The 14219-nt window shown below is 34.5% G+C and overlaps 1 long non-coding RNA gene across 1 annotated transcript in view; it reads left to right on the plus strand.

Annotated features, from left to right (window-relative positions):
- The first annotated feature begins 214 nt into the window (after positions 1 to 214).
- Positions 215 to 14219, plus strand: part of LOC100571319 — a 47668-nt gene continuing 33663 nt past the window's right edge. The window contains exon 1 of the long non-coding RNA XR_510709.3: positions 215 to 1709. This is a non-coding gene — a long non-coding RNA (uncharacterized LOC100571319). The remainder of the gene's footprint in view (positions 1710 to 14219) is intronic.

Here is a 14219-nt window from a genome sequence, read left to right on the forward strand (position 1 = left end):
TATTTTTTTTATTGAATTTTATCTTATATGAGAATTCTACAATTAATATAGGTATTATTTATTTTTGTACAATCAGTAAGTCTATAGTATTATAATATAATTGCTTGGTGCCAAACAAAAAATGTTGTGCCATTAACAAAAAACCGTGTGTTGTAACTTGTAACCATAATTATTTTATCGGTGAGGGCGGGGCATGGGGGCTCGACCGAGATGGTCAAATAAAGAATTTTCTTTAAATTTGGTACCTCAGTAGGTTCACTCCACTCGTTCGGTGCACCACAGAGGGAATGTGTGGGTGAAACGTTCTGCAGTTTTATTATTTATTCTATAAATTTCCAGATCCCACCCTGTAAGTCTATGAGTGTGTATATATAGATAAAAAATAATGATAGCCACGTGAAGTATAAAATATATCTTTAATAATTCAATTGAACGTCTGCACATACTCTAACGAATATAATATGTTTGGTTCTCAGATTTTGTGAAATACCCATAATATTATGATATTTTGATTTTCACACTCGTACCTACACCAAAAACTGGTTCGAAATACATTTTGGTATAATAACTTTGATATAAAATGGAACTCTAGCATCGCTTTTTAAAACCTACCCCCACGCGATGATTGCAGATCGTGTTCGGAATATGGGGGAATTTTCACTTTATCACCGCAATGACCTGATTTTGGGGACAAAAGCTGTTTTTTTTCGGAGAACTCGAGACGTATAAAACATGTATAAAACATAATATAATACGACGACGACCCACTCGCGGGCGTGTGTTGCGGTTACCTATATATATATTTATACGTACATAGTACATACCTACAACAGCAAAACTCGACCGGCGATTGGACTCGAACGCGTGATATACCTAATTTCGTTATGACCGTAACGGAGCGTCTCCTATACACGGTGAAATATATACACACGTATCACACATAGAGTACAACAACAACAATAATAATATGTAGGCGATAGTAATAATATAACATAATGCGTAGCGTGGAGTGCAGTTTTTTGTTACCGTCGCGACGCTGCGAGTCATTGTTTCGGAGTGCACAGCAAAAAACTCGGACGTGAGAGATGAAAAGGGTTAAAGAATTCTTTTGAAACGTCTCCCAAGACAATGCAGTCGTCGGAGGTGTACATATATAGGTGTAGGTTGGTGGCTGCAGGTATATACCCCACAGTTGCACGCGTCCACGTAATGTGCGCGGTGAGAAAGGGGTCACTGGGCCACACCGCAATGTTTATTGCAGCAGTGTCATTATTACGAGGGAGCGACGTTTAAAAAGAAAAAACGAATAAATTCGTCTCCAAAAAAACCCGATTCGGGTGTAAAGAATACCTATACTATTATGTGGGTCAAGAGAAAACGACAGTCCGCCGTCGTCGTCGACCAATCGGCGACCGTCTCGCGTTTTTCGTATAGGTAAACGACGATCGCGATGACCATTATTATTACCTATATATACCATATTATTCTCACACGACCTGCAAAGCCCTTCTCGGTCAGCTCACTACCGATTGTCGCGTATTCGACATTTGGAATTCGAGCGGACCGTTGCTTGCTCCTCTTAGAACGCTAAACCGATCGTACGTTTACGACACTACAGCCGAACATATCATCGCTGGACCTCCACTCACACGGCACTCTACATACAACCACACATCGCCGCACAGCCTGTCGTCGCAGACCCTCCAAAGGTGAGTGAAATTACGTATGGTTATCGATAAAAATTATTATAATATTACTATAGCTCGCGTTAGACGTAGGTAAATGTAATACATTTTTCGCTAACGATTAGGCCCGCTCGAAAATCACATACCTAATGTATAACACCAGCAGCTTTGGCTTTCTGTAGCGAGCGTGTATAGGTATGGCAGTATATATATATATATAGGTACCCTATAAATAGATCCGTTTCGGCTGAACTCGACTCGCGCCCAGAAAATTGACATGGGGACTGCGTCCTGGTAGTCTTATATTATAATTTATAGTCCCTCGGCGCGCCGAAGTCACACTGAGGAGACACGCTACAGGCGGAGTCCGAGAAACGCGATCGCGTTCGTATATGCGTACGTGTACTGCGATGGTACCGTAACCCTTTACGACATAATATATTATTATAATTTACCTAAATATAATCGTACGATATATATTATTTTAGTCACCGGGGCGTAGCGATACGTGCGTGTGGGTCTCGCGCGAATTCCTACCCGTCGCGGCGCCGACTATGCCGCCATCTGGGTGACCGGAAATGCCGTCATCCCCGGGGGTAGTTGGCGGACAGAGCGAGAGAAAGGAATTAAGGTGGCGCAGCGTCCGCGCTCGCCGTCCGGCCGCGGCGGCGGGTCGAGGGCTGGTCCCGCGGCGGTGGCTCCGCTACCATGATTGTCCTCGCGACCTGCGCGCGACTCCTCCTATCCGGCATGGCGCCCGGCCTGGCCATCGCCGCCGTCGCCGTCGCCCATCGCGCGATGCCGTCGCCGAAATTTCGCGAACACGACTGAAGGATCGGCCGCCGTCTGCGCCATGATTATTTTTTTTTTCGAAATCGCGATGACGTCCCGCGGATATCACAATATTCTGGTTTTATTTTTCGCAGCGATTCCGTTTTCGGATGATATGATATACTCTAAAGCAGAGGTTGGCAACTTACAGCCTGCGGGCCGCATGTGGCCCTAGTTGAAATTTTATGTGGCGGCGAGTAGAATTTATAATTTGTATAAAAATCACGAACTAAGATAGTATATGTGGACTGGAAACTGAAAATTAAAACGTTGTTTATTTGTAGATACCTATAGTTAAATTATTGATAAACCAAACAGTTATGAACTCAAAAAACTGCATTTTATATGACTATATTGTTTAAAATAAAATAAGGTATATTCAAATTGTAACCATGCAGTGAAAAATGTTCTATATTTATTTTTTGACCCTTGTCGTCAAAAAGGTTGCTGACCCCTGATTTAAAACGATAATATAGGCAAGTGTCAGGTACACGCTATAATCATTCCATTTCCAGGCGCATCCCTTAAACACATTTTATTCAACCTGTATATACCTACGTCATATCATATACATAACTACTAAAAAATCGCATCATGCTTTCAAACATTTCATTTTGTGCTCCGTATGTAGGTATATAAGAACTGACTATGGTGAAAATTAATTTGTCTAGTGGCTAGTATCTACTGGAATTGAAATTCCAACACTTAGTTGTCGAATTATTTTATATCATATACTAATATATTACCTATATATAAGTAGGTAGGTACTAATAATATTATATTATAAATACGTATGATGGATAATCTATACATAGGTAATATAATAGTTTTAGATAAAATATGATTTGAAATAAATAAATTTGACTTAATATTACTGACGAATACATTTTATGACATTTATATATAGTCCATATCGATTCTAAATCTATTTATAATGTATATTATATTATATGTTTAAATATTTAATAGACTCCCTATATTTATATATAATATAACACGTAACCTATTATCCTTGGAATTGTAAATTATAATAATAACTCAGAAACTACTACCTACTTATTTTGATTTCGATATATCGAAGTTTTTCAAAAAAATCTTTCACTTGAAAATTTGCATAAAAATAGGGAGAAAATATGTTTGGGATGACAGTCTATAAATGCCTTGAAAATTGTACAAGTGTATTTAGGTAAACATAAATCCAACTGACTGTCTTGCGGCTTAAAAAATAACTTAGAATAACGTACACCTTGCAAAAAAGTATAAAACATGTATTTCTATATTCAAAATAACATAATATTCCACATATCCAACTGGTCTCTTTCTTAACATAACTTAACCATGACTAATTGTTTGATTATGTGGTTTCTTTCCATATGTATTTATTTGTTATTGACTAACAATGACTACGGTAATAACGGACCGATCTAATTCGATTTGGGCGTCGCAAAAATTCTTTCAAAGCTTGATAAACAAGTTTCGATTTATTTGACACCTATATATTATGTTAAATTTCGTTGGTATATGAAAACATGGGGTGAAGGATGTACCCATACAACATACCCACACAATCATGCTGCAGGCGTATGGATATATAGGAGCTTAAGTCGATAAAGTTTGTATCAATACAGCAGGTACCTATATAGGTACGTAATATAATAATAATATTATATTATATACCTGCGATGATTGACGACGAGTCGCGGCCGAAGCACGCCTGTCCCCTACATATCGCGTGTACGCACAACATAAATACAATATTATATAATATACATAATAATAATAATAATATATTATTTTGCTGCAAGACGACACGTACAAAACAGTTTTATGCGATCCGAGTGCGGCGCACACGGGTCTTACATAGCCAGACCGTAAAGTCATTTGAATATTATAAACGGTGTTTCCAAAGTCCGCGCACTATAGACGCATATATATATAAAATAGTCGGTCGTCGTTTTACGACCGTTTTTATAGAGTAGTTTACGCGCAGTCAATGCACGCACACACACATATATATATATATAATACACATCGGACATAATAATATATACAACATGATATACGTATATATTATGAAGTGTAAACGCCGCTGCAGTTGCGGTTGATGATCAAAGTTCGTATACTTGACTCTCATCCTACAACGTGCGTGGTACACAACTGCTGCAGGTCAATACTTATACTTAAATAGTACATATATAATAGGTATAACATATTGTATTGTAACGCATATGTCGTATTATGCAAGTACCTACCCATGAGATTTAATAATAATCGCACCTCTAGAACAAGACTGCGACAATTGGAAATTAGATAATAAATTAATAAATGGCTGTAGGTACTTTCAGATATAGTAAAAAAATTGATATTATTTTTGATTCTTAAAACAAAATAATGTGTCAGTATTGAAAGAAAATGTATTTAAAAAGTCAAATTATTCAATTTTTAGATAAGTTTTTAAAGCAACAGAGCCATATTTACTTTATATGGCTGCAGAGATGCAGCGTATGTTATTAACATTTTAACCAATATTAACCTCCGAAGTCAAAATTCAAGACTGCTTTATTTCAATTTGTGGCGTTCTTATGCTAAATAAAAACTCATTTTCGTATGATATGTGGAGTGCATAACATCAATATTTAATGTTGTGGTGGTTTGGAATTTCATAATTTGTGCGATATTATTTCAACCTTATATTATAATGAAAAACATCAGTCATGTATTTTCAAATAGACATTTTTTACTGCCACCTTTCAAAATATGGTTGTCTCCCATTCACATACATTTTTTTAAAATGCCGTAAATCTAATTTGTTGGGTTCAAGAGAGTATTTCACAATATTTAATGAAGTCATAATGCAAAGTATGTTTATAAGTATTTAAATAAGCTTATAAAAAGTTCATTTGCAGTCTCTTGCTATAGCGGGGGCCTTCTTTGGTTCAATTTATTCTCAGGTTCCAGTTTGTAGTATATGTTTATCGAATAAAAAAATGACTTTATAAATTGTATATTTTCTTATAACTATAAGAAAGAAATGTTGTCATACGTCTTCTATATATATAGTGTTGTACTTTTTATTTTCATACGGATTGATTGGATTTAAAACATGCACATTACTATTTACATGTTCTAATATGTCACCAGTGTCCTCACACACCTGTATACGACCATATTAGAACTGTAATATATGGTTAAAACTTTCACACCACAGAGTATTGTTTCTTTCCAGCTGTATCGATCAGTTGTAACACTGCAGTTGTGTGTAGCAGACTCTTAGGAAAGATACAATATAATTTATTTTTATCGTGTCTCCTAATATTATATGAAATCTATTATTTTTCGCCAATAATTGCGATATAACAGTCAGTAAATTTTGTATTTATTTCTTACCTAAATTATTCCGAACGGTGTCGGCGCAGGCGCATGCATTCGTATAAAATTCCACAACATTTCCGGATACGTCACGACACTGTATCATCACTTCACGGCACCATCCAGCGATAAGGATATTTCACTCGCGACACGTGACCGCGCACTTCACGCGTAATCGCGTACCGAACTTGCCGTCACCTAAAAATCATAAATAATTCAAATTTTATTATTTGTGCACAATATTGTACGAATAAAATAATATACCTATATATACACAAACTAGCTGCCTAACCTTCCTCATTATTTTTTTATAATTTAATTAAAAAACATATGACTATTTTTTGGCTATACAAATAATATCATATAATTACATATTGTAGTTATTGTTATTGCTAATTTCTGAAAATTATATATCCTACATTTTCAATTCAACCACTGGAGTGGTAAATTTTATTATTTTTATTATAGAAAAGAGATAAGGTAGAAAAAATGTAACAATAAGTTATTTGTTCAATGAATAATATATATTTCAAATGGAAAAATGCAAGTGCAAACAAATAAATAAATAATAATAATAATAACAATTATAAACAAACAAACCGGTTTCTTTCGTCTCCAAAATCAAGTTATAATTTTTATATACATAGATAGATAATGGCTGTAGGAAAGGCCATTTATTTCACTGACAATTTTTTAGTTCGTTCAGATTTATAAAACAAATTTTTTAAATACATTGTAAATGGTACACCTATATTATACGAAATAACTCATAATATTGTTTACGTCTAAAGTATAAACATAATATACATTATGTATATACGGTCAACTAAGTTTCAAGCAAACGGGTTAAATGTATTCCTTCGATAAAAAATAAACTACTTAAAAATGTTATGATATAGAAAGTAGTACTTTTATTAACTATTATTACACTCGTGTTATAGCTGTAACAAACAACTTACAGCTGGTTAATATGTGTTATACCATTCATAAAAACTCCATGCACTTTGCACACAGTCACATAGATCAAATAATGTTATAATACCTAACCAATTGTTAAACGCATCAAGTATCATTTCAACAATAATTATTACGCATACCTATATACATATATTATATCAACTTTTTACTATTCTCGTTTGTACTCCAAAGTCCAAACCTAGCTAAATTATAAAACCTACCTTACAAATTAACTATACATATAATATATACACTCTCTACACAGATATTTCAGAGCTTTCTTGGTTCTACGACCTGCTGCAGACAAACTCTTAATATACTCCTGCAGTATAGACATATATATATATATATATATATGTATAGGCCGTATAACTCAATTATTTCGTTCTGGCAAACTCGGGTTTCGTCATAGACTGTACTTATTTAGGTTAATACCATAATACAATTGTCAAACGAAATTTCAATGAAGGAAAAAAAAAGATTCAAGTGCCGTAACAGAATCATATTTTAGTTGTTTGTTATTTTACAGGTTTTTATTCATTCGTATAGTGGTAATTTCATGTTATATTTACGTGTATAGATCAGATGAAATAAAGTTTAATACCGCACCCGGACCATCTTGGTCAATGGGACTATAGCCCTTATCTCGGTTATACATTAGAACCACGTTCGCCGCCACCGCCACTCAATACACGCGAAAACTCCTCTCCCCGAAAGTTTAGTAGTAGTTATATAAGATTGCAGCTGCTGCTGCAATAGGTAGTCATAGTAGTGTAAACAAAGGGGGAAATAATCCCATTTTTGTTCGGCAACTGTAAATTAAACTCGGGTACGTGTACAATAATACAGCTTATAATAATGGCGTCGTTTTTGAGATCGCGTATTAAACGTTTAAAACATTATTATAATAATATACATATAAAACGACAAAATGTTAACTGTTTAATTTTTTTTTTATTTTCGTAAAAATAATAGTTGGCTCAGGTACTTATTTTTATTCACCACTTTGTTTAAACATCTATATATTTTAGGCCTTTAGGGTCGGGTAAAACTTTCTTCATTCTAACCGATTTTCTTAACGCTTTGTATTTATTGCCATAGAAACGCAAATCAACAATAAAAACAAAAACCATGGTACGCTAATCGATTTTTTTCCTCTACAAGGAAAATATATAAATCATAAACATGTTCTTGTTTACCAAAACATCGAAATACTTATGAAAAATGGGTCAGAAACATTTTATCGTGTATCCTTCGGCCTAAAAACATATTTATGTTAAAAAAATGTACTTAAATTCCTAACAAAATGTAGCATGTGACTATAGATATTTTTATACTGCACCAAAAACACATCTATGATTTCTCAATTTTGCTTTCAGAGGAAAAGTATAGCATGCAACAATTTGATTTAAGGCTTGATACGTGTACATTTTTCAAGTATATTATACTGTATCTCTCTTTTGTTATATGAGTTCGGAGAAAAAATATATATCCTCTCCATCTTCTTTAAAAGTTTTTATACGAAAAAATCCTCATTCCAACCATAACGATGACTAATATTTTATTCCTCTATCTATTATTATTTTATTTTTTATCGTTTATTAGCATTAGTATTTTGACTTGGTACTTGTTATAAGTTAAACGCATCGTATCTAAGTTTTAGCAGCGCAGTTCAATAGTTCGTGTTTTTCTTAGTATTCTGAAATTTATCGTTTATAAATTTAAACACAGTCAAATCGATATGAATCGCAAAAAAACATTTTATCTTTTACGTATTTACAGTTACGAGTTAAGTACTCATAGACTGTTACGACCTACGCGCATTTTGTATTTATATTTTGAAAACTACATTTGTAGGTATAGACACCGATATAAAGATATAATAATATAATATATATATTATACTATCATCGCACATGGACAATATATTTTATCGCCTTAGATGATATCGTCCGGCTGCATATCCGGAACAGGTAGGTACTTATATAGTTATATATATATTATACATAATATTGTACATCTAGTCCGTGGTGTATTACATTATGACTTTGACTTACAAACGTAGTTAAACTAGATCGATAAGACATAAAGATATATGGTGTATACAACAAAGACGTGACGCGGCAAAGGCCCGCGGTCGCGGCCTTTTCGAATAATAATAATAATAATATACAAACGTCATAAAATAACGGGTTGTCTATAATAATACAGTTGCATAACATAATAAATTATTATCGCATTGTACGCGAATGACGTCGTAAAATATATTTTTACGAGACATCGCATTTCCGAGGGCATGGTTTCAGACTTCGGCTCTTATCTTTGTACATAATACGCGCGTTGTATCTATATAGCAGGTATAATATTATATACACGAGACTTTATCTTTATTCTGTATCATATTTATTCAAATTATACGCAGGCGATGTGATAAATAATCGTAGTAGAGAGACACTATACGGAGATACGGATACGATTTAAAGTTTGGATGTAATTTTTTTTTCCGAAACTACGCCTCCGCACGCTCTTATAACGAGATCTCTTACACTTGCAGAGTATTTGTCATAGTAGATTTTGAGCACAAATCAAAGACCTGCACTGCTCTTTATTTGGACGCTGCTGTTCGAAGCGATCAATCCACAGGACAATATTTTGCACCGACCTATATAATATTCGTATGGGCCAGGCGCACAACAACATTGCGTTGCTCCTGTACAATACACATATTATACTATATAGTTTAGAATTAATTCCGTTTGTTTTGATATTACGGACAACTCTCTTTTAAATTCCCTCAAATTCGTTCTGAACCCCTCACGTTTTCCTACCCATTCAAGCTATTTGCGCCTATTATATTATAATTATAAGGTCTAACGGAATTTTATTTTTTGCAGTGCGTTAGCATCCCGAACAGCATAATATATTAAAAGTGTTAAAATGTATAACTGGACGCAAAGTTAATATATAATATTAATTTGTGTAGATAAAATATGTCATAATAATATAATACGTATACTCTCTGAAAAAATTTCGAATTTCATTATATTTCCTCGAAGGAATTAAATCTTTTTCCATGCAAAAATCGTTGCCGATGTTATAATAATATCTTGTGGTGCTGCACCGCGTACATGGGGTAGGCGGCGCGAAATTTTATACTCGTGTCGGTCCTTTACGACTCGGTTTTATATACTTTTTGGCCTTGACCCCTGAGGTTGCATCGGACAATATTATTATTGCCGTACGGCCGATGGCGGGGTGTCGAAAATCGGAATATTTTCATCGTCTGTCTGTTTTTCTGAACGGAAACACCGCCCCGTCGAGACTTTCTGGTGCAGTCTCAATGCTGATGTGCCACTTTTATGACCGAAAGATGGGTCATGCGAATACGCGTATATTATGACGTCAAATGTAATATACAACACTCGTTAAATCACATTTGCGGGAAATCAATTCATTACAAATATTAGGTACAGCTGATAATAATATAATATACGGGGTGTCTATCCCTGTCAATATCTCTATTTCTTTGCGTGATTGATATTTTTTTATATTCGTCCAGTCTGAAAACTGTATTATATATAGGTACATCGGAGACGTTTATATAGGATTCCGAGTACATAGGGTTAAAACGAGAAAGTAAAATTTGTCGGGCTGATATTAAAATTTTCAATAATTTAATTATTAATTTGAATTTGGAGTGTACCATGTTGGCGGGTGAGTCATCTACTCGTATTATAACGTATATTATAATATATTAATGTTCAGGACGAACGCCGTCGTCGCGGTGAATGTCCTCTAACGGCACGCATGTGATTTATAAGCATGTGATCTTTATGGGTCTTTTGTGCAGCACAATGTCATATAAAAGTATAGAACTCATATAACGCCGCGGCATGTGTGCTGCAATGACGCCGAAATCGCGCTAGCTCGGTGACGTCACGGACACGATAAAAACGGTTTTTACGATGCGCCCCGATTGCGACTATTATATTTTATACGCACCTGACGTAGGTCAGGTTCGTGGCTGCAGTCGGCGTCCGTATTTCAGAGCTATAATACTATATTATGTCTATATTTATTATCACCGACGTCCGTCGGAACGGTCGTGAAAATATTGCCCGTGCTTTGCAGTGACGGGAGGAATAGTGGATTATAGAATTAATCACTGAAAATGAACTGTGAATGAAAACATCTTAGTTTTGTAATATATTATAGAAATATTAGCCAATCTGTATCGCCAAAACATAATATTCTTAGTATGAAATATATAAATATACGCGATATATCCCTTAACATTTCAATGTTCCCTTCTTAATCCATACAGTTTACGCAAAAAATAATTTAAAAAATATTATGGGAGGGGTGAATCACGGGTTCCCCGATTTTGGTCCGGCCATGGATATTAATTATTTTTTATACAATTATATCGCCACTACATCATTCAATTTCACAAAAAATCGACATAAAATTACAAAGTTTGCTTCGTATAATTTGTGATGATATTTGTGCAGTGTGCACGTATAAAGTTATCTTATATAAAACATTATGATTTAAGATATATATACTCTAGTGTGTGCTTATAATATGGTTTATAATCAAACAAAGTATGAAAATGTTAAAATTTACAAGAAAAATCGGTAAAAACTTCTCCATTTGTATAGATGTACTGGCTTATACCAGGGTGTCATCAAATGGGCGATTTGTAGACGAATTTAATCTTACGCATAACCAAGAATTTTTTTTCAATGGTGAATTAAATTAAGTTTTCATTACATTTATAATTTGATTTTTTTGACTTTCATTCACTCTCTTTGGGTTAGAAAAGTGGACATTCAATTTTGATGGTCCCCGAAAACTTCCTAAATTCCTAATGTGGCTCCATTCGTATCAATTGGAGGTTACCCCTGGACAATCTATAGTATTATAGTATGTATAATACGACGTTGGACGTCGTTATTCCGAAGAAAGCTGCAGTATATCTATATATTATAATTGTTTCACTGCTGTGAGACTTCCGCTCAGGGCGTGGCAAAACGACCATGGTCGAAACTAGAAATAAACTATTTTTCGTGTATACACACAGTCACACAGATTTAAAACACTTTGTCCGAAGATGGGCGCCGCCGGTATAATTTATAAACCACTCGGGAAAATCATCAATATACAAACACAGTCCATTAGGTTATTCGACTCGTTTCACGCACTCATATCACTTTGATATATATATATATATATATATTTATAAGTACGAGGCCGGCTTGGAATAATATATCGAAAGACATCGTCGCGAATCGCTCCTATATATAATATACGAACTGCCACTGTTTCGGCATATACATCTTATTATAATGGCGCGCAGTGTATACAAATAAACTTTGCGAAACTTTAATTCCGAAGAAATTCCTCGAAAACTTACGAAATCCGTACCACATTATTCGCACTGCAATACGTATATTGCGTATACATTTCTCTCCAAACTCTCATTATAATAAATACACCGAGAGGCGACAGCTTTTACCCATATATATATATATATATATATATATATATAATACCCTCGACTCGATAGTACTTCACACACGCACGTACGCACGCACGCACGAATATCGTACAAACTTTGAGACTTCAAAACGCGTCGTACTCACATAATAATAATAATATAATATAAATCTATTCGGCCGAAACGCATAATATAAGCTGTACGCGCAGAGCCGAAGGATTTAATGGGTTTCGCGATTCGCGACGATACGTTATTATACAAATGTGCTGCAGAGACGGTGCCATATATGTATATAAAATTATTAAATAATACTACGCATAAACAAAACGATAAAATAATATTCGCAAGCGGCTGGTGGCCGTTATGGCTTATAATAATAATTGTTGAATATTATAAACTGTTTATACGCATAAACAATCACTATTTCATATTATATTATTATGTCGAAACGATCGTCGTTTTACCGTATTGCTGTTGTTGTGTTGTATCGATTTAACAATTATTATCGTAGTTCGTGTACGTGTCCGCGTGGTGCCTATATAATGTATCAAAGTGTATATCTTTTTCATAATTATATGATGTACGATGTGTAAGGAACTATTGATGGTACGATGGGTACCTATTACAGGGGACTCGTTAAAAAAAAAATACGTATTTAAATATACATGATTTTCTTTTACCCCGAGCGTGAGATATATTCTTAAATTATTAAAGGTGTGTTAAATATAACTATTATACAGACGCGTTATTAATAATTACCATTCATGATCGAGTGCATTATAATTGATAAATTATTATAATATTATGTTTAATTTTCGGCGCATGTTTCGATCGTTCGACGACCATACAGTATATTATATACCTACTGGCTTCTATGTATATATTATTATACATTTCAGTATTTCACTACGTTTTCCCGTTTTCCACGAGGCATGCAACACGCGGGTAGATGAGATAACGCGGTCGTTTTATAATAATAATATATAATATAATAATATTTTGTAGGCTCGTAATACATTCGTCCCTTCAAAGCAAGTAGGTTTGAAAATCGCGTTCTATCAAACTCGGATCTTAAAAACAATAGCCACTTACATTTTAGTTATGCACATAAAATATTTAATATTTTTACACAAGCGGCAAGATGAATGAAAAGCGAGTGCGCGGTTTTCTGTTTCGCAGTTTTTGTTAACGACCTGTATAATAACAGAGAAAATTATTATAATAATATGAGCATATTATGACATTAAACACAACGGGAAAATGCGTTCGCTTAGACCTGTATAGTTAAAAGAAAATTCGTCTACGGTTACAAATATGAGGATTTTCGTGAGAATTTTCGTTCGTGGTGTGTTCATAGATTTCGTCTGTATACCGCACGAACGACGGGATGTGCTATACAGAAATTTATTATTATGATCTTTATATATATATATATTTGTTAAATCAAAAACGGTTGACGGCAACGTTTTCGTTCTCTGTTTGCTGTATACGTATTGTATACAAAAAATGTTTCTCTCGCGTTTCTTTAAAAAAAAAAAACGAACAAACGACCTCGAACGAAAATCTCGTCCGGGCCCTATGGCGAACACTCAGAAACGTGCAGGCGAATGACGAGATAAAAAAAACCGTTCAAAGTCACCGATCGCGATGTCAGTCTGAAAAAAGGAAGCCATTTACGCCAACAACAAATACATATATATATCAAACCGAAACCATAAAAAAAATAACTCTGCGATCGAATTGTTGAAGCTATCTCATATATATATATATATATATATATGTTTATCTCCTACGCCGTTTCACGCACACACACACACATGAGACAGAGCGTGCGCACGACAAATTTGGTCGTCTTTCGGTGTAGCGGGAAAACGATC

Source organism: Acyrthosiphon pisum, chromosome A1 (genome assembly GCF_005508785.2).
Source record: "Acyrthosiphon pisum isolate AL4f chromosome A1, pea_aphid_22Mar2018_4r6ur, whole genome shotgun sequence".
NCBI lineage: Eukaryota > Metazoa > Arthropoda > Insecta > Hemiptera > Aphididae > Acyrthosiphon > Acyrthosiphon pisum.